Source organism: Carettochelys insculpta, chromosome 3, assembly GCF_033958435.1.
Source record: "Carettochelys insculpta isolate YL-2023 chromosome 3, ASM3395843v1, whole genome shotgun sequence".
Classification (NCBI taxonomy): Eukaryota; Metazoa; Chordata; order Testudines; family Carettochelyidae; genus Carettochelys; species Carettochelys insculpta.
Window position 1 is genome coordinate 38,659,547 of NC_134139.1, and position 21,825 is coordinate 38,681,371.

At 40.9% G+C, this 21,825-nt stretch overlaps 1 protein-coding gene across 1 annotated transcript in view; it reads left to right on the top strand.

The window, feature by feature from the left end:
• PRKCE (protein kinase C epsilon) overlaps positions 1-21,825 on the top strand; it is a 431,830-nt gene that overhangs the window by 328,651 nt on the left and 81,354 nt on the right. The window lies entirely within an intron of this gene.

The following is a 21,825-nucleotide window of genomic DNA, read 5'->3' on the forward strand; positions in this document are numbered from 1 at the left end:
AGAGAGTCAAGAGAAAAGCAAAAAGGATACGGGAGCTTTCCTGAGTGTCAGAAAAAGTTTCATTTGTGGAATTGCTGAAGGTTTGGTTTTGGTTATGATTTAGTCTTAACTAGTTTTGTGAATGCTTTGTTCTTAAATGTTTATGCTTAAAAAACACTACCAAGTAGTGATATTGCAGCTGTACATTTGTGAATTAAACATTATGAGCCAAATTAATTGCTGGCATAAACAGGTACAACTCCACGGGCATCAAGTGGTTTGTGCCCTGTTTACTCCAAAGGTGAATTTGGTTCCATTTCAAAAATTAAGTTACTGTTTAAAGCATCTCAAGATTTTTGATACTACGTGGCATGTTTTTTATATAGTGGTTTCATGAGCTAGATAGTCTCATTTTATTTACATGTGTAAGTCTGTTACATGGTTATGACATAAATATATCTATATTAAATATAGTACAGGCTGAAAAAAAATACAGTGCAAGTCAGGACACTCAATGGCCACCTCTTCTTAAGGGTAAATGTGTTGTTTCTTTTGAAGCTGGGAATAGTCTGGCAGAGATCCATTGATTCATTATGCTAAGATAGGGAAAAAAAATTAGAAAGGAACAAGTTCACTGTGTAGGATACTAAATATCCAGTCAAACAAAATTACATTTAAGTAATGTTAAAGGTCTAACTTTTAAACCACACCAAAAAAAAGTGTTTTTACAGAATTAGCTATTGATATATAGCACCTTAAATAAAGCAAAATAAATTCATTAAACATAAGCCACTATTTGGGCCATTACTGTCCTTTGCCATTATGTGACTGTCTAGGTGCCCAATGGAGGAGTTGGGAGCAGCGTGAATGTGAGGAGAGCCAAGGAATGTGATGGGTTTTGCTGGCCCGAGTCCCTTAGTAACCTGGGCTAAAATAGGAGTTGGAGAACATCCAAATACTTCCGGGGTTTTAACAAGTTCTCCAATTATCAAAACCAAAAAGGTATCAAACGTGTGGTGGGCTTTAGGGGTGAGAGAAGGACTCACATGATCTCACAGAAATAATGGTTTGCTTGTGGTGGTAGAAAATTAGCTTAGCTTTATATAGCAAATATGATCTAAATAAGACACAGTAGGCCAATTGACTCCTGGCCGAGGTGGAGCCAACGCCTTTGATCTCAGAGCAACCCCTGGTACAGAATAACACTGTGTGTTCAACCACAAGCACAATTTGGTTTGGCATTTTTCCCTGCTACTGTGCTCTTAAGTACCTTAAGACACAATTTGTATTCTGCAAGGTCTCAGCAACAGCATTTCAACTTGCAGTCGCTGCACGTACTTTCAGCAAATGCACAATACCATACTCTGTCTGTGCCTTTTCACGGGTTGACTTCCCACTGTTAACATAAAATATTTCACTTTGGCTTTTTTTTTTTTCGTTATTTTTCCCCGAGCAATTGATCAAAAATTACTTTGCGGGTTTTAAAAGATCGTCAAAAAACAAATCTCTTTAGTAGAGTGGTGGTGAAGCTTTCTTTCCAGTGGGCTACTTATTTTAGCAGCAGAACAATAAGGCTAGAGAGAGAACAAGGAGACTGAAAGCCAGATTCTTTTTCTTCCTTTCTCCTACTTAGTGTTTTTGTTTTACTTCCTGAACTACAGCAGCTGAAATAATTTTTATTGTTTTATTCCCATTCGGTATAGACATAGAAACATGTTTTCATTGGCTTTGCTGTAAAAAAAAAAAAAAATCCACCTGACGGGGGAATGGGAGGTATATTTGAGGCTGTGTAAAGCAGTTTCAAGTTTATTTTTTTCCTGTGTGTGACAACTGAAACAAAAAATGCTCCCATGACACAGATATGAACAGTATTCATTTTGAAAGCAATTTGAGGCACACAAAAGAATTATAGACATTTTGAAGCTACTTGGCTACATCAACACTTGCTGCCTTCTTCGAAGGGGGCATGGTAATCAGACTGCTGGGAGATTGCGTATGAAGTGCTGCGATGCATATGCAGTACTTCATTAAGCTAATTCTCCCCCACGGCAGCTTCAAAATGTGAAACTTCGAAGTGCTGGCATGCCGTATAGCTGCAGCCATTTGGAAGTGCCCCTGCTACTTCGAAGTTCCTTTACTCCCCAAAAGTTTGGAACTTTGAAGTTGCTTCAGGGTCAGGGCTCTAATGAGCATCATTTGATGGGGTACTTCCCTGAATGTGATTCCATATTTCTTGCTGCACATTACAGCTTACCCATGAGTTTTAAATTTTTCTGAACTGGCTCATTCCATTGTCTCCTTAAACACTTCATGAAAACACCTCCCTTCCTAGAGTTTGAAAACACTACACCATGTAAGTTATAAGTCTCAAAATCAGATCTCACTGTATCTGTGCACATGTACGTTCCTTTGTCAGTTTATCTCAAAGAGAACACATTCTGCAAATTCCTGTTGCATACATCTTTCTTTTTTATGGGCATTCCCCAGTGGATACGTAAACTACCAGACTAGTCTGTAATCATCTTTGATGTTGCAATAGATGCTGCACGTTGCAAAGTTTTATCCATTAATGAGCAACATCACAAATTTTGCCTCTTTGATTTTTAAAGTCTTTGAAGAAATTATGGAATACTTTGGAGATACTGAAGTTGGCATTTATTACACATTTTTTCCTGGTCCAGAAGGATGGAATATTATTGACTGACTGGTGCGCAAACTAAACTGCTGCTGAACCACTGCAGTAAAAGCCTATGGAGCCTAAAAGTCTATGAAGAAAATGTCTTTTCAAAGAATGTGCACATGCATGCACAGGGCTAGTGTTTCAAAATTATGCACATTTATGGATATGATTGATGTTCCAACCTGAAGAAGAGCTCTGTTTCAGCTTGCAAGCTTGTCTCTTTCATGGGCGCAAGTTGAACGTTACACACCGTGTCTCTCTGAAGAGCCAATGTGCATATTCAAAAAGAGGATTTGGGCACACCAGCGAACGTGTACCATTAGACTTGTGCAAAGCCAGGGATACAGAAAGACTCTGCATTCCCATCTGCTCACACACATTTGGTCCTAGTTGTTCTGTGTGCCGAATGGGAAGGAGAAGTGCTCCAGAGTCTCTAGCTAATGACAAGCTACTGCTAAAGTTACAGTACACTTCATTTTGATATAGTGGTCAAGGATAAATTGTTTGTCCCAGTGCAGTCATGTTACGTATATTAGGTTTGGTTCACCCAGCGTGAGTGCAACATAACCAGCAGAGGTACTAAACTGGTGGATAGCCTGAAAACCATTTGCAACCTCCATTGTACTGGGAGGTGGGCATTGCTGTCTGGGGAAAGGTCATGGCTGGGGATCTACATTAGCACATTCTCAGGCTGCCTCTAGGGAACTCTGTCCACAAGTTGCAGTTTCCTTCCCTGACCCAAAGCTCCTGGGGACAGCATCAGTGCAACCACTGAACACCTTCTTCTGAGGGTGAAATTTGCATCAGATGTCCTGGATGACATCCTTTGGTTTATCCTGTGTGTGGCAAATAGGTATTATTAATTTTGCAGCTACAGATAGAGTAAGTGACTAGATTAGAGGCGCTGAGGAAGCCTGTATCCAAGATGGGATTAGACTTGAAGTCCTGTACCAAGATTCTTAGAGACCTCCCCTCCCTCTCTCAGTATTGCTCTGTACACTAGATAAATGCATTGGCCGAGTGTGTTCTGAGTGTGAGTTTTCATTCCTGTGTTAGTTGCTTTAAGATGAACGTAGGATTTATTGAAAGTAGACTTTTGGGTAATTATAGTGTTAATAAAAATGAGGGTTTGGTAATTCATTTTCAATTATTGATACCAGTTTTTAATGCTGTTTTGCTCTTTGTAGCTTGGGCTGCTTTTTTAATGAAATCTGTTGTTTTGTAAAATGAGAATTTGTGAACATAGAAAATAAGATTTTATGGATAAATTAATGCATGCAAGCCAATGCACCAACCAGAGACTGTCAGAAAGAGCCCCCTGTGGCTACTGCTCTGGTACAGTAACAAAGAGGTACTTCCTGTAGGTACAGACGAAAACTCTGAGTAAATCCAGTGGTAGCCTTGAAAGGAGGGTTGCATACTCTCAAACCCTCATCCTCCTGCTGTCCCTCATACTAGCCTTCATTTCTCTGGGATGAGGCATTGTAATGTGGTCAGACTGCCCGTGAGAGGGCCAGTAAAAAGCAACAGAGTTCCTGGGATATGTTCTGGTTTTAATTATCATCTCTGTCTTTTTAAATGGCTTACCTTGGACATGGGTTGTAAATGAGTAAGAAAGGGCAGTATAAAATGATGTGCAGCATAAGATTAGTTGGTGTTTGGCTTTGCCTGTGGCCTCAGGGACAAGAGTATGTGAAGAGCCATTCCTGCTACCCTCCCCAGAAAAGCCTGGAAGAGTTATGGTCTTTGCAGTCTCTTCCCTGCACACAAGGAATGCACCAGGCTGTTGGCTCTCTCTTTGCCGTGTAACAACCAGCTATAGGGAGCTGACTCAGAGGAGGCACAAGGCTGTTGGGGAGCCATATGCTGTCTGAAGCAAAGTGGCACCTGCTGTGGTGGTGCACCTTCACACCAACATTCACTAAAAGCTGTGGCTTAAATTGACAGTGATTGGATGGCTGACATGCACTGTTTTCCTGTACACCTCCCCCCCTCCAAACTGTTTGTTGTATCCCTCCGACGTCTCCCTTATTTTATGTAGGTTGTAACCTGCTCAGGGCATGGACTGTCTTCTTCTGTATTTCGTACAGTGCCTAGTGCTGTGGGGCCCCAGGTCTTTGGGCTACAGGTTGAACCTCTCTAATCCAGCACCCTCAGGAGTTGATGAGATGAGAGAATTTGCTGGATCAAGGGAGGTCAGTATTGTCTAGCAGCATTATCAGTGCTTCTACTGCTTACTGGGCTCTGAGAAAACATTTGGGGGAAATTACAGGTACCTAACAGCACAGACCACAGAGACAGGACTGGTGGCTGTAAACAAACTTTATGGGACCATGGGAAACTTGGCCACACCCATGATAAGTGGTCATCCACCTAACTAAAATCATGCCAGATTACAAATGTTACTGTATGAAAGAGTTCTGGATTAGAGAGTTTCAACCTGTACTGCAATATAATGAATAAATCCTGTGTGGTTTGAAGTGTTGGGAAAGAACTCTGTGGAGCCCAAAAGCCTGTCTCTCTCCAGCAGAAGATGGTCCAATAATAGACATTACTTCATACACTTTGTCTCTCTAATGATAAAATCCACACTTGAACCCTCAGTATGTTTCTTTTTACTCAGATACATAGAGCATAGAGGGAGGGGGAATAATTGCAGTTGTGGATGTGAAATGTGATTCAGTGGTCATTTGAAAAAAGATGCTGCTTCATTGGTTTGCCTACAGTTGTTAATCTTGCTTCTTCCTGGGAGCTGCTGTGAATCAGTGTCTGAGGCCGGGGAAGCAAAAAATTAATTGTGTAAGGGTTTGGGTGGATGTGGAAGGATGAGATATTCCCAAACAAAATAGGACAGGATGAGGAGGGACGAGGGGGACTTTCTAAACTTCCTCTGCAGTAATGTCCTATTTTTTTCTTCGTTGTTGTATTTATTTTGTTTTGATTCAGCGGTGATCCCACAGAAGAGAGTTTGGTTGGTAAAGACTGTAAAGTAATCCCCTGGTATTCTGAAGTTTGCTGTTTAGCATTCGCTTGTTTGTACATTAGCTAAAACAGAAAGATTCAATTACTTAACATTTGATTTAGTTTCATATTTCAAGGGAAGTCATCTGGTCTAGTATGAAATTCTGATCATATAGAAATGTAATAGTTCATTATATTATTCAGAACATTGAATTGAAATAAATTGTTGAACATAAATTATTACTGGGATCCAGGACATAGTTCGTACATTTTCCATTCTGGTGATCACAGTGCAGTTTCTTGCTGTACTGTCAAGCTAGAACCAACTGTTGTGACTGGCTGACCTTTGTTTATAAGTACGTGGGAACATTATTGAAGCACTTCACATAGCAGAGGAGAGTTATTTCTCATCTAGTTAATATCTTTACTTTGGCAAAGATCTGATTCATTTAGCTCTTTTGAATGCAGCTTAGGATTTCCCTTCCACCCACAAACTCTCTCAAAGTACAAATGAAGAGACAATTTCTTTCGCCATTTAGTCATGCAGGTAGCTCTTATTCATATGAGGGGTCCTGTTGCAATCAATGATGTAATGAATAAGGGTTGGCAGAATCAGGTACAAAAACTAAGAGCAGAGAGTGAATGTTATTTACAAAATTGCTGAAATTCTGTATGGGATGTAACAGTATGGTGGCACGGTCAAATAACAATCCTACAGTCCTCTGTTTGGTCAAGAGTGATTTTGGATAACCTCTTATCAAGGCGTTGAGAGTCAACTAGCCTAATTCGAGGTTCTAGGTGCAATAGTAATGGACGAACTGGATCAGGAACCAACTGTGGACGAACTGAAGAAAGCCATTGACAGCATTGCAGTAGGAAAGGCCCCAGGCCAGGATGGTATACCACCAGAAGTAATCAAGTGTGCCATGGACACCCTCCTGGATCCCCTGCATGAGCTACTGTGCCAGTGCTGGAGAGAGGGAGAGGTTCCACAGGATAAGTGTGACGCTAACATTGTAACCTTGTATAAGAACAAAGGAGACAGAAGCAACTGCAACAATTACCGTGGAATCTCCCTCCTAAGCATCACTGGTAAACTGTTCGCTCGCATCATCCTCGGCAGACTCCAGAAGATTGCTGAAAGGGTGTATCCCGAATCACAGTGCAGATTCCGAGCAGAGAGATCTACCATTGACAAGGTCTTCTCTCTGAGGCAGCTGCAGGAGAAATGCAGGGAGCAGAGGAAGCCACTCTGTCTTGCCTTCACCGACCTGACCAAGGCCTTCGACTTGGTCAGCAGGGATGGAGTCTTCAAACTGCTCCACAAGATAGGCTCCACCATCACGGTTACTCAAGATGATAGTGTCTTTCTATGAAGACATGAGAGGAACCATCCAATATGACGGCACATTATCAGTCTTTATCAACATCAGGAGCAGCGTCAAACAAGGATGCGTCCTTGCTCCAACATTGTTCGGGATCTTCTTCGCACTCCTCCTGAAGCATGCCTTTGGATCTTTAACAGAGGGCATCTTTTTGCACACAAGATCTGATGGGAAACTGTTTAATCTTGCAAGGCTGAAAGCTGAGTCTAAGGTTCGGGAAGTCCTCGTCAGAGATATGCTGTTCGCAGATGATGCTGCTGTAGTGTCACACACAGAAGACCAGCTTCAGAAACTGCTGGATCAGTTCTCCAAAGCATGCAAGGACTTCGGGCTTTCCATCAGCCTAAAGAAGACAAACGTACTTGGTCAGGACGTTGCTGAACCTCCATCAATCAGCATTGACAACTGTTCGTTAGAGGTCGTCCACGAGTTCGTTTACCTCAGGTCCACTATCACTGACACCCTGTCATTGGACACTGAGCTAAATAGGAGGATTGGAAAAGCAACCACAACTCTGTCCAGACTCAGCAAGAGAGTGTGGAATAACGTCAAGTTGTACACCTACACCAAAATGCAAGTCTACAGAGCCTGCATCCTCAGCACCCTCCTTTATGGCAGTGAGTCTTGGACCCTGTACGCCCACCAGGAAAAGAGGTTGAACATCTTCCACTTACGCTGCCTCAGGTGCATCCTTGGAGTATCATGGAAGGACAGAGTGCCCAACACCGCCATCCTTGAGCAAGCTGGAATCCCAACCATGCACACCCTCCTCAGGCAGTGGTGGCTCCGCTGGCTTGGCCACATCCACAGAATGAATGATGGAAGGATCCCAAAAGATATCCTGTATGGCGAGCTAGACTCTGGCAAAAGACCTCCCGGACGCCCCCAGTTGTGCTACAGAGATGTTTGCAAGAGGGACCTCAGGGAAATAGACATTGAGCCAGACAGCTGGGAGGAGCTGGCAGACAATCACAGCAGATGGAGGCAGGAACTACACAAGGGCCTTCAGAAGAAGGAGATGAGGATCAGACAGCTAGCAGAGGAGAAGCGAGCGCTCAGAAAGCACAGCAAGGACCTGCCAGGCACCCACTACACATGCAACAGATGCAGCAAGAACTGTCACTCTCGTGTGGGCCTTCACAGTCACAGTCGACGCTGCAAATGATGATCCCAAATGGAACTATGAAGGGCACGATCCATAGTCTACGTAGACTGTGAAGGATGCCTACTAACCTGCCTACTAGCAGTACAAATAATAATAGAAGTAGGAAAGAGCACATACAGTAAGGTTGGGTACTTTGATTTCCCCCATAGAAGATGAAAGCTTGTTTAATATCAGCCCCATGGAGATGAGTTAATAGACATAGGAATGCTTCACTTAGGGTGTGTCTACACTAGCCAGCTACTTCGAAGTAGCTGGCACAGTGTCGAAATAGCACGCGTCGCGTCTACACGCTCCATGCGCTATTTCAACATTGAAATTGACATTAGGCAGCGAGATGTCGAAATCACTATTCCTATCTGAAGATGGGAATAGCACCCTACTTCGATGTTCAACGTCGAAGTAAGGCGTGTGTAGATGATCCATGTCCCCGCTACATAGAAATAGCGGGGTCCTCCATGGCAGCCATCAGCTGAGGGGTTGAGAGACGCAGTGTCCAGCCCCTGCAGGGCTCTATGGTCGCCACGTGCAGCAGCCCGTAGCCCAGGGCTTCTGGCTGCTGGTGCCGCCGCTGGGGGTCCATGCTGTGTGCATGGGGTCTGCAAACAGTTGTCGGCTCTGCAGAACTCGTGCTGTGCAGGTCGAGTGTGTCTGGGAGGGGTCCTTTAAGGGAGAGGCTTGCTCTTGCCCCAGAAGGGCGAGTCCAACCTGTGACCCCATCTGCAGACTTTGCTGGCCCCTTATTTCAATGGGGAGCGCTTGTGTGTATGTGGATGCTCCGCATTTCCTTCTGGGGCGGCTCCTTTTGACGTTCCTCATTGCTACTTCGACGTTGAACGTCGACAGCACCAGCCCTGGAGGATGTGTAGACGATACGCGTCGAAGTAGCCAATTTTGATGTTCTTACTTCAAAACAGGCTACTTCGATGTAGTGTGTTAGTGTAGACGTAGCCCTAATTTTCCATGAGCTTCCTTTGATGACTACTCTTTGAAGAAGGAACATAGGTGAAGGGAATAACTGCTCCATCTGGGCACAGGTAACATAGAAAGCAAAAAAAAAACAAAACAGGAAAATGCGGTGGAAAGTGTTTCTGGCACGGACACCACAAGAAATGAAGTTTATGTACAGTACATGTGCACACTGGTGCTAATAGGATTAATTCTCTGAGGTGTGTATGCTGTCTCGATAAATATTTTAAGAAAATTTTTGTGAGCTATGAATTACCATTTTTTTGGCAAGTAAACAAGTATTAGTATCAGGCTCATGTGAGCTGTGAGAAAAGCTTATTTACAATTTGTTAAGTTGACTGTGTATCAATTTTGAAATGTTAGTTTATGCACTTTTTTCTCCTTTGCATTGCATCTGCATTTGTCCCAGGAGAAGTACCATTCCACCTAATCCACAAGCCCTTTGTGACAGTGACGTAGTGGGAGAGGAACAAGTGGGAGAGATGTTAGTGGTTCCACCCTCTTTGCTATTTTTCCTATGTGGGTCTGTTTTAGCCTCTTACACTTATTTTCACAGCACAACCAGAACCTTTCTGGATCTGCTGGGCCAAATGGTTGGATCATTGAATGCACCCTTGGTATAAATTATTCAACATGCTAGATTTAAGGTATAGGGGAAAACTGTGATACCTGAAAATGGGAGCCTGCTAGATCCAGTTTAGGAGCTGCAATATCCCTAAAATCTGTTCCTCACATGTCTAGAAATTCAGAATTCCTGTGGGGTGGTCTGGCTTAGTAAGGCAGAACACTGGATAGGAAGTCGGATAGGAGTTTTTTTCGAGTTCTGCCACTGACCAGTTTGACCTTAGGTCACTTCATCTCTCAATGCCTCAGTTTACTCAATTGTACAATCAATATAATGATACTTGTCCTCATTTCTATAAAGTATTTTGAGACCTATGGGTAAACAGACTCTGTATGAGCTATTACTTTTTATCAAGACCCCACAGAAGGATAGATTATTAAATATACATCTATATTGTGGACCAGGTCAAATGCTGGAAAGCTGATGAAATACTTGCAGAAAATATTTGCACACGAAATTGTCTTCATGTCTGCATATATTTGTATGCTGAACAGTCTGTGACTGTGTGTGCCTGTTGCCATGGTGTTTCGATATATCAGATTTCTACATACAAAATAGTTTTTTCATGCATGAATTCAGATACAGGTGTTCATGCTGAGTTGGTTTTTCTGTAAGAATTATGTTTATATGCATAAATACTATATATGCAGTTGGGTTGCAGCTGAGTAAGTCCCAGGATATTAGAGAGACAAGCTGGATGAAGAATGATCTTTCATTGGACCAAATCAAAAGTTTGTCTCTCTCGCCAACAGAAGTTGTTCCACGAAAAAATATTACCTTGCCCACCTTGTTCACTGTATAATCAGATACGATAATTAGTATTGCTTTAATTTTGGTAAAATAGTTAAAAAGTTGAGTAGTTTTATTTGGAAGCCTAGTTTTCCTTTGGGAATCTTGGAAATCATTGTAGAAGAGGAGTAAGTTTGTCTTCATGTCTAAAAGCTGAGACATTTCAAGAAATCTGACCCTGCATGTGACTGGCATGTGAAAAGTTCAAGTGGTCATCTTGCCAGGTAGCTAACAACACCAAATTTGTATCAGGACTTTAAATGTGATTGGTTTTGTTCTATCTTTGATTTTAAGCTGATGTAGAAACAATTGTGCTGTTCTAACTGGAGGCTGCTGTTCACATTTTTCCTGTGAAAAGCAAAATATGTACTCATTAGTTACTGCCAGAACAGCATAATGTTGGTTTTTTTTCATAACACTAGCATAGCTAGAAGTTTAGTATAAGGGGAGCCTGGGATTGGTATATTTTTCTGGCATGTGCATCAGGCCATTGAATGAGAGATCTTTTCATTTAATCTCACCAGAACTGTTCTATTTTCCAGACAAAAAATAAGGAGATCAAAGAATTGCATAAAAAGCCCTTCTCACAGCTTATCTGCCTTGAAGTGAGGTATTATAGAGAGGGCGTGAAAAGCTCGCCCCACTTGCCTTATCCTCAGAAGTGACTGGAACTATAAAATGATCAATTTCCGCATAGCATTCAGGTTATGACTGGCCCTGGGCTAAATGGAGAGAAGCCACAAAGCAGGAGTCCGTGGGGCCTGGTGATTTAAAAGGCTTGGGGCTCCTGGCTGCCACTGCTGTTCTCTTGGCTGTGGAAGCAGTTAGAGCTCTGGGCTCTTTAAATGATCACTAGAGCCCTCAATTATGCGTATCCTACAGTCACAGCAGTGCCAAAGGGCTGACTGGAGGAGGCTATCCCACCCCTTCTGCCCAAGGCTTTCCCCTTTCTAAGTGGCCCAGACCTAGCTTCCCCCAGGGCTCAGCAAAGACTCCCATCAGCCTTGTCACAAAGGGATCTGATGGAATCCTGCCATGGGAGGCAATCACATTGCTTTATATGTACAGAAAAGAGGTGCTGGAAGGCATGCAGTGCTGCATCACCCCAACTTAGGACAGATCCTTAAAACATATATAACATTAGCAAAAATGTTCAGCTGCCATGGACTGTGTTAGTCTGCAGGCAAATGTGTTATTTGGAACAGTGGATTTTCCAAAGGTTTGTGTTTCCGTTTACTCCAAAAGTTGAAAAAAGAACATGCAGAAGGAGTTAAGCTGACAAACATGGCAGTCTACCTGCTGTTGCTCTGAACCTGCAAGTCCACCCTAATGCTCCATTTGTTGCCATATTAAGCATTTAATACTAATATGAAACCTAATAATTTCATGGGATGGGAGCCTCTCCATTAAATTCCAGGAGCTTTGGATCATAGGAGTGGATACTTATGGACATGGGAGGTACTGAAAACTCTTAAGATAGGTAGAAAATCTAATTTCCAACAATGACCAGGAGGAACTGTAACAGGCTTATTAAAAATCAATGTTTATCTGACAGTCAAAAGGATGACCACAATATTGTTTGAAATCCAGGCCCTGCTGAAGTCAACATGAGTTTTGCCATTTACTTTAACACAATTGGGATGTTATTTCTGTCTTTATTAAGTAACATTAAAAAAATGGAAAATCATTGTGTCCATGCTCACTCAGGGGTGTATATTTAAAATTTGTTGATCTAGCTTGAATGACTCTAAGCCAGTACCGCTGCCTTTAAAGTCTTTAAAACACACTAATTTATTGTGAAACATACTTCCTTTTTATTTGCCTGTTACAAACCTGATATTCCCTCTAGAATCCACTGTATGGCACTGCAATTAAGTACAAAGTAGTAATTTAACACAATTCCTTGTGTAAAAAGGTGCTTTTAAGGTAATATACAAAGTACCTGTAATTTACAAAGACCGCAAGAAAAGCTGCATGAAAGAGCTTTAACTATTGTCAGCTATTTTGATTTATTATAGAGGGTCTTAATTCCAGATTCATGGTGCACAATAATGTATGAATAGTCCAATGCATATTCCAGGGAGTTGCATAAATTATTTTTGATATAAACTATGGTGGACTAATTAAACCAAATTACAGCCGTTCAGGTGGCATTTAATATTCCATAACCCTCTATGGTTATGATAGACTGTAATTTCCAGAAGTCTCTCACCTAGTGCTGCGTGTACAATGGCGTTCCCATTGGCTTACAGAGTCCCTTGTATACCAGTGACATCTGGCTCATTGGAAAGCACTTTGAGTTACTTCAGGGACATGAAAGACTACATAAAACACATTCTATTCTAATTTTAAAAACTTAACATATAACAGAGAGCTGATGACAAACCCCTCAGGGCAAAAGTCAGATGTGAAATCTGCTTTGTACAAGTTAAAAATGGAACATAAGCATTGTGCTCAAGTTAAAACTCTAGTCAGAGGCTTCATATTATATATTAGGTGTAGGCCGCAAACACACGGCATTGGAAGACAACGTGGCTACGTCTACAGTAGCAAGTTCTTCCAGAATATTTTTCAAAAGGGGGGAGGGCTCTTTCAAAAGATCCCATGGCGCATCTACACACAAAAAGTGTTCTTTTGAAAGTAGATCAAAGGAATGTGGTTCTCCTTTTGAAATTGCACTTCCTTTCCCATTTCAGGAAGAAAGCCCCCTTTTGAAAGCTTCGTTCAAAAGCAAGCGTGTGTTGAAGCTCCTCAGGGCCTTTTTTTCCGAAAGAGCAGCTCTTATGGGGCCTGATTTTTGATCACTGGCCTGTTCTTTAAAGAGTAGGGGCTGTGTGGATGCTCTCTTTCGAAAGAGCAGATCACTCTTCCGATCCACTTTTTTGTGTGTGGATGCACTGAAGTTCTTTCAGAAGAGCTCTTTTGCCATTGACTTCTGTAGGATTGGGCTGTTACTTTCTGTTTTTCATGTGCAAGTTATAAGAAGCTTTGTACAAGCTCATAAAACATTAGTTTGAAAACCTAACTTGCATCCATGATGTAACCTTTCTTGATCAGCTCACAGTTTCTTGTTTCCCATTACTTGCCTAGAATGCGGGGGTGAAGTTATGTAACTGCTTTGGTAGCTCTGACCCCTTGGCAGTCCACAATCCACCGAATCGCCTGGATTGTACAGGTATCCCTCAGCGCTACCAGTTACTATTCGTGACATAAACTACCTGGACCATTGCTGACTGGCTTCATAGTATGGTCTGAGTGAAGGCCAACGCCAGTAATATAGAGTGCGTGGATTATGGGGAAGAAAGGAGTACAGCATTAATGCTGTTTTTCCCTTCTTATTTCTAAGTAAATGTTGATATCCAATCAGGCTGGGCACCACGCACTATTTTTATTTCTGGAGGGAAAGGTGCGTTCTAACAGAAGAATTTTAATAGTGGTTTACCTGGAACAGCCTGGAAACTAACATATACTATTTAGACACACACCAAGTACAGCTTTAACAACTTTATTCTGCCTACTCCTCTCAAATATCCCTCACTACACTTTGGAAGGGCTGTCAAAAGGCATTAGGGGCTGTCTCAGTCTTCATGTCTGTTCAGTCCTTAACTTTACTACTGAGATTTCCAACAAAGATGAGATTTATCTCCGAGGCCTGGAGCGCTTGCAATAATGATGGCAGAAAGTCTTCTTTCAAATGGTGATAATCATAGTAGTAAGTATTTATGAATAACTCCCTGCACTAACATGTGGCAAAACTTTTTACCTCAGACTTCCAGTGGTCTTCACAAGCTATAGACTCTTTTATTTTAAACAGGAATCACTACAGCCTCTGCTGAAATATAGTCAATTCTAAAAAGGAAAGTGGCAGCTGTTTAAAAGCACAAATTGATATGATAGAACAGTTTTGGAAAGTAAGGCTATGCCCACTTGCCCGGTACTTTGAAGGGGGCATGGTAATTGGGGTGATGGGAGATTACTAATGAAGTGCTGCAATGAATATGCAGCACTTCGTTAGGCTGATCCTCCCCCCGCAGCCACTTCGAAGTGTCAAACTTCAAAGTGCTGGCATGCCATGTAGCCATGGGCACTTTGAAATGCCTGCACTACTTTGAAGTGCCTTTATTCCCCAAAACAAAAAAGCAGTCCAGTAGCACTTTAAAGACCAACAAAATAATTTATTAGGTGATGAGCTTTCATGGGATAGACTGACTTCTTCAGATCACAAAAGCTCATCACCTAATAAATTCTTTTGTTAGTCTTTAAAGTGCTACTGGACTGCTTTTTTGTTTTGATAGTACATAGACTAGCATGGCATTCTCTCTGTTATTATTCCCCAAAGTTTTGGAGAGTAAAGGCACTTTGAAGTAGCATGGGCACTTGGAAGTGCCTGCAACTACATGCACGCTGGCACTTTGAAGTTGTTGCAGGGGAGAATTTGCGTAATGAAGTGCTGCATATTCATTGCAGCACTTTATTAGTAATCTCCCATCACCCTGATTACCATGCCCCCTTCAAAGAAGGGGGCAATTGTAGACTTAGCCTAAGTGAAAAAGAATATGATATCTTCTTCCACTGTCAGCTACAGCTGCTTGGTTTGGGAAATATCTTGCTTTCTTGTGTGGAAAATACCTTGCTACCAACTGAGCCATGAGCCCCCCAAAACAATTGTAGAGTGTTGGATAGAAATGCATTTCAGTGGTATTTTTGTTTAGTATTTTAAGTGTCCTTCATCTCTGTAGTGTTTTATCATCTCAGATAGATAATGGATATCTCCTTGCAATAGCCCTGTGATGTCAGGAAGGATTATTAGCCCTCTTTTACAGATGGAGACTTGAGGCACAAGGCAAGTAAGTGACTAGAACAAAGTCAAAGAAAGCTTGTCAGATCACCTGATTTTCAGGCCATTATCTAACTGCGAGAGCATCTTGCCTCTAGAAGCCGAAGGGCTAAAGGTTGTTAGAAACTGCTCACCAGGGAGACGGCAATGAGACTGAGAATTTTGTGCATGGCAATGGAAGTTCCAACCCATGTAAAGCAGTTGGATTGTCAAAAATGTTTTTGTGATATTTGTTACCTCTTGTTTATATAGATTTCCATTTTTATATTATAACTACTGTTAAAAACCTGCTTAGTCAAACACTGAGAATGAGAACAGATTTTATAAAATGCACATTGAACATATCCTAGACTTACAGATCTTGAAATAATTAAAATTGTTTGTGAGCTCTCACCATCTCCCATCATTTTTTGGAGTTCATCCAAAGGAACCTGAGTCTACAATGGAAATATTTTTTTCTAGTCATTCACAGAAGCAATGTTTTAAATGCCTTGGTAAAATTATTCTTATGTCTTAGTTTTTAAAAATCCCATAACTGGCCTTAAAATGGAAGCAATGATTGCTATAAACATAACCCCCATTTCATTTATCATTCTCTCTTGTCAAAGGATTATGTTTGAATATACTTGGAAGGGAAGAAATGAATATGTGATTGTATTTCTTTGTATCTTTTGTCTTATGTATGCTTGTACATTTTGCAGCTGGCCCTTCCCAAGACTTGCTTGGTAGAAATGTTGCACTCCGGGATTCAGGCTCATTTCTATCTGTGGTTCTTGAAGGCTCTCATTTAGTTTTGTGTACTGAATCCAGTGTATCTGTGCAATTTCAATCAGAAGCAGGAAATGTTTATTCAAGTTCTAATGGGTGGGACAGTTGTTGCAGTTTTAGGCAATTTTAAACAAACTCTTTGAGCATCCTGTTTAAATAGAGTTAAGTAATCACAGTTTTGTGCTTGTTGGGAAAGAATTTCATACACTCATTATGTGAATAAAATATCTTCTTACACAGCATACCAAAGTGATGATATATTTATCTGGCTTCTTGTGAGTTTTGACTTTTGTTTTGGTAATGATTTTAGTATTTTTATAGCAAAGTACACTATCATTTCTCAGATGATATAAGTTGTGTGTGAGCTATTTTTGAGAGTTTAATTTACTCATAATTTGCACTCATTCTTAATTTGTCTGGTATTGTTTAATTTCCCTAATAATGGAAATATTTTTCAGTAGTATTGCAAAAATCTGCTTGAGGTGTAACTTTCTTGTATTGTTTCATAGAAAAGGTTACTGAAACAGTGAACTTAGTTTAAGCACTTCGTGAGAATCAGGAAGAATATTCACACCCATTTGTATGAGAAACATAAAAGAAGGAAAAATATTACTGTGAGACTGCTGATAAGTCTTATCAACTGTGAATTCTGTTTAAGTAATATATGTTTGATGCCTTTTCTGATTTTCTACGCTTTGAACAGTTACAGGGGAAAATCCTGAAGTCTAGGTCTTGTAGTGAAATGATTGCTTGTCTGGCATATTACATGGATATATACCTTGGATATGAAACTGGAAAGCAGATTGGATGATTTATTTTGGTGTGCTGTGTATTTGAGTTAATTGGACTATGTTCAACCCTATGTCAGGTCACACAGCTCCTAAAGTTCACTTGGGGAAAAACATTTGTACTCTTGAAGTTGCCAGCAGTAATTATACTTATCCTTGTGCTCTACCAATACATTTTCTTTACACTGTGATTTCATGAAATGTTAAGTGAAAAGCAAAGAATAGAATGAATTAAGGGCTGTTGTAATGATAATAAATTCTTAAAATGGCTAGACAGTGATAATTTCTCAGTGATAATACATCAAAAACTGGCATTCCCAGTCTCAACTTTCATTCAAGATTTACATGGAAATTTGTTCCCCAATGATGGTATCTTTTCACATATAAGCAAATAATAGCTTTTAGAGAATCATATATTCATGCAAAGCTGATTAACAAGAATATCTGTCTATCTATCTGTCTATCTATCTATCTATTTATCTCTGTTCTTAGTCATTAGTCACACTTCCTCAAAGATGAACCAGAGTGGCCCAGTTATATCCTCAAAGATTATTACTATTATTTATTTCCAGAGATGATCATAGTTTTCCTGTCAGGCTATGTCTACACTAGAGGATTTTGTTGACAAAACTGGCATTTTGTCAACAAAACCCAGGGAGCATCCAAATTTCCAAGGCATTCTGTTGACAGTAAATCGACAGAATGTGGCACTTTTGTCAACAATCTTATCCTGCTCCCCAAATTTATCGCAAAGTATCATTATGCCTCTGTCAACAGAGATCCGTTTACTGAAAGTCAGTCTGGACATTCTGGTGGGCCCTCTGTTGACAGACAGGGTTTCCGGGACACAGGGCAGCCCAGTCTGCTGTGTTTCTGGTTGGCCGTTTTGTTGAGAGAGTGGCCAGGCAAGCCGTCTGCTCTCTGTCGACACAGCAGATTGCTCTTGTGATCCACCTGGCAATTTGGCCATGATCTCTCAACAGAAATTTTGTCGGAAGATATCTTCCAACAAAAACTTCTGTCGGCAAATCACTAGACATAGCCACAGAAAACAAGGCTTGGTCTGTAACAGCAACGAAGGGTCCTGTGGCACCTTATAGACTAACAGAAAAGTTTTGAGCATGAGCTTTCGTGAGCACAGGACCCTTCATTGCTGTTACAGATCCAGACTAACACGGCTATCCCTCTGATACTTGACACCATGCAAGGCTTGGTCTGTGTGTCAAAGAACTTAATCTAAAGAGAGAAAGAGAGGGCAGAGGTAATGAGAGTACATATAAAGACTGTAAGCTAAAAATATCAAAATCTAATGTTGATATATGTACCTGAAGAAAGGAGGAAATGGTGAGAATCTGGCAGAAGATAACAATGACTGAGATGGAAGCTTTTGTTGTGGAGATAAAAATAAGAGGTGGCTCTTAGAAATATTGAGGAGGCTATAGAGGCAGGATTAGAACATAGCTTAAAGAAGTGGGATAAGAGGCTGAATCAAATATAGCTTCAGTTGACAAGCTGTAGTGGCTGGGAGGAAGATTGTGGTAATGAGGGTGACAAAGAAAGAGGATAATTGAGAGGAAAGTTAAGGAGTTTGATTTTGCCCAAGTTAAGCTTGAGGAAACAGTGAGATAACCAGGAAGATATCTCATCAAAGCATTTCAAGACCAAGCCAGCTGTGGAAGATGTTCCAGCAGCACCTATCTGAGAAACTCTCTACCTTGCCTGATAGCATTACTGATTATTAAGAGCACTGAGATCAACTTAAAAATACCATTCATAGTGCATGTGCTGAAACTACAGGATGTTTCATTTGCCCGCACCAACCGTGTTTTGACAAAAACAACAAGGAAGTCCTATCATTAATTCAACAGAAAATAACTGCATTTTTTGACTGGTGGAACCATTCCTCTAATCAAGAAAAACACGACACTCATCACACACTCAGAGTTGAAATCCAAGGAAGCTAACATTAGAATCTTCTTTCAAGTAATAAAAGCTATATATAGGCCAAGCTCCAAAGGTCCACCCCTCTTGGAATTCAAGATGATTCTATCCTTCTCAAGAAAAGTGCAGCCATTAAACAACCCTGTAAGGAGCATTTTGAGAGCCTACTAAACCGTGAATCTACAGATTCTGAAAATACTGAGTCTATTCCACAATGATCATAAGCAGAACACCTTGCTGATCCCCCATCTTCCGAAGAAGTCCAATGTGCCATCACCCCAACAAAAAATTACAGGCACCAGACCCAGATGGCATCCCTGCCAAGCTTTTCAAGCTGGTGAAACAATGCTCCAGGCCAATCTTTGCCAACTCCTGAACAAAATCGGGACCCATGAAGAAATTCCATTTGGAGAAATAAAACTCTTCTCCATTTTCCCAAAAAGAAAATAGGGCATGTTTTCCACTGCATGCCAGATGGGATATTCCAGAAGTTTCTGTTGGGAGCTATCTTCTGACAAAACTTCTGACGACAGATCAAGGCCACCCTGCCAAGCGGATTGAAAGAGCGATCAACTCTGTCAACAGAGAGCAGACAGACTGCAGGGCTACTGTCTTGACGAAATGGTCATCCAGAAGCATGGAAGAGAGGGCTGCCCTGTGGCCTGGAAGACCTGTCTTTTCGACAGCAGGCTCCCCGAAAAGTCCAGACTGCCTTTCTGTCGACAGAGGCATTCTGCCTTATGGGGGAACATCAGAACACTGTTGACAGTAGTCCTGCATTCTGTTGATTTACTGTCAAGAGAACACCCTAGGAATGTGGATGCTTCACAGGTTTGTCAGCAAAACACCAGTTTTGTCGACAAAACTCTCTAGTGTAGACATGACCTACATGAGGACTGGACGTGCGTAAAATATGTAACGAAAGTCACTAAATTTGGGAATAAAAATGTCAATTACTGTTTTTTACATATGTGTCCTGAAGTTTGTCAGAGATTTATTTGTAAAAACTTTGTAGTAAAGGGAGGACCTTTTCTTAGGATTAGGAACCCAAACTGTGGGTGCTGAAGGTTCAGTGGAAGTATATAGCAGTACATTTTTATTATCTGATTAAAGTAATGATGGGAACTGAAAAATATATAGGTAAATAGACTTTTCAAACAGAGTTTGAAGTAGATGCCAACACATGCTTCTGTATTAGTATCAGTTTGTGCACTTTCCAGATTGAACAGGTCCTTTCTGTATAGCAGTGGTTTCCAACCTGCGGTCCGTGAGGATATTGCAGGGGATCCCTGAAACAAATAAAAGATAAATGAAAATGATCATAGAAAATAAGGTTTATATAAATTGCAAAGTTACAATCAATTATTATTTGTAAGTTAGATATCTTCCTATAAGGTCCAAAATCTATGTTGTGGTTTTCTTTTTCATTTAATGAAGTGTACATCATGGCTAGATTTTGCTTTGATGGGGGTCCATGATTGCTCTGGGAGGCGATTGGGGGTCTGCAAACAGTTGTGGGGGTGATGGGGAGTCCACACTAGTGAAAAGGTTGGGAACCACTGTTCTAGAACATAGGAAATGAAAAGTTAAACAATAGGTTTCACAAAAATACAAGAATTGTTAGTTCTCTGTACCAGTGTTGCAGTATGCGCATGATGTCTTATTACAATTGATTATACAAATTGACATACTAAAATAAAAACTATTCGCCTCAGTTCTTGACGTAAGGACATCAAGAATTTCAAAGAAATTTCTGCTTAAGGCCCAGCTGGCACAGGGTCATCATTTTCCCCCTGCAGTGACTGCAAAGAGTCACAGTCAGGGGAAATTGATGAATTTCATGGCACACTTGAACAGTTTTCTCAGCGCACCAGTTGAAAGCCACTGGTATAGACATAGCCTCAGAGGCAGGTTGGCATATACGCCATCATGTGCCAGAAGTGCTCCTTTCCTATGTATATTGGACGAACTGGACAACCGCTTCGCCAAAGAATGAATGGACACAAATCAGACATTAGGAATCTGAGTGCACATAAACCTGTCAGTGAGCATTTCAACCTTGCAGGTCATCACATTCAAAACTTAAATACCTGCATCTAAAACAAAGAGACTTTAACACCAGATTACAAAGGGAGACGTCTGAATTGGAGTTCATTGTTAAGTGTGACACTTTACCCCTTGGACTCAATAAAGATATCAATTACTTTATGCATTGCAAAGACAGTTTCTCCATGTTTGAGATTCATAGTGATCCCAGGCAGCCCACTTAACTTAATAGACACTTGCAGCAAGTATTTTTCTTCCCCCGCCCCCCACATCCTTTTGTCCTATCTAGCTGATTCATCAGTTTTTATTTCATTTTTTCTAATCCTTCTGTTAAATTCCCTTTGGCTCAGTTTTCATTTATCAGAATTTTCCAGATCTCAAGAAGTGGGTCTGTCCCATGAAACCTCATCACCTAATAAATTGTGTTGTTAGTCTTTAAAGTGCGACATGACTGCTTTTTTGTTTTGCATTAGGTAATATTAGTGCATTAAGAAGTGCTAATCTATTAAACATATGAGGTGTTTTAAAATTTGGGTATAGAAAGGCTCATGTTAATATCAACAAAGAATCTGAAAATACAGTTGCAAGCAAAAGGTAAAAGCATAAGGGTGGGAGGGCCTTCAGGGCTATAATATAGTTAGGGAAAATTCTAAGGAAGGGCAAAAAAACTTTGAAGAAAATACGACAGAGATAATAAAATGTGTATACCATATTCTTTGCCTATGCTTGATCTGCATTGTAGGTTTAGGCTGTAAGTTCATTGGGTGAGGGACCATTAATATGCCTCATGCGCATTTGTTTTCTCAGTGTTGCCAATTCCTCCTATTTTGTATTGTGACTCTTACAATATTTGGTGTTTCCTGAAAGCCCCAGCTCCTAGAGTCAAACCATTGTG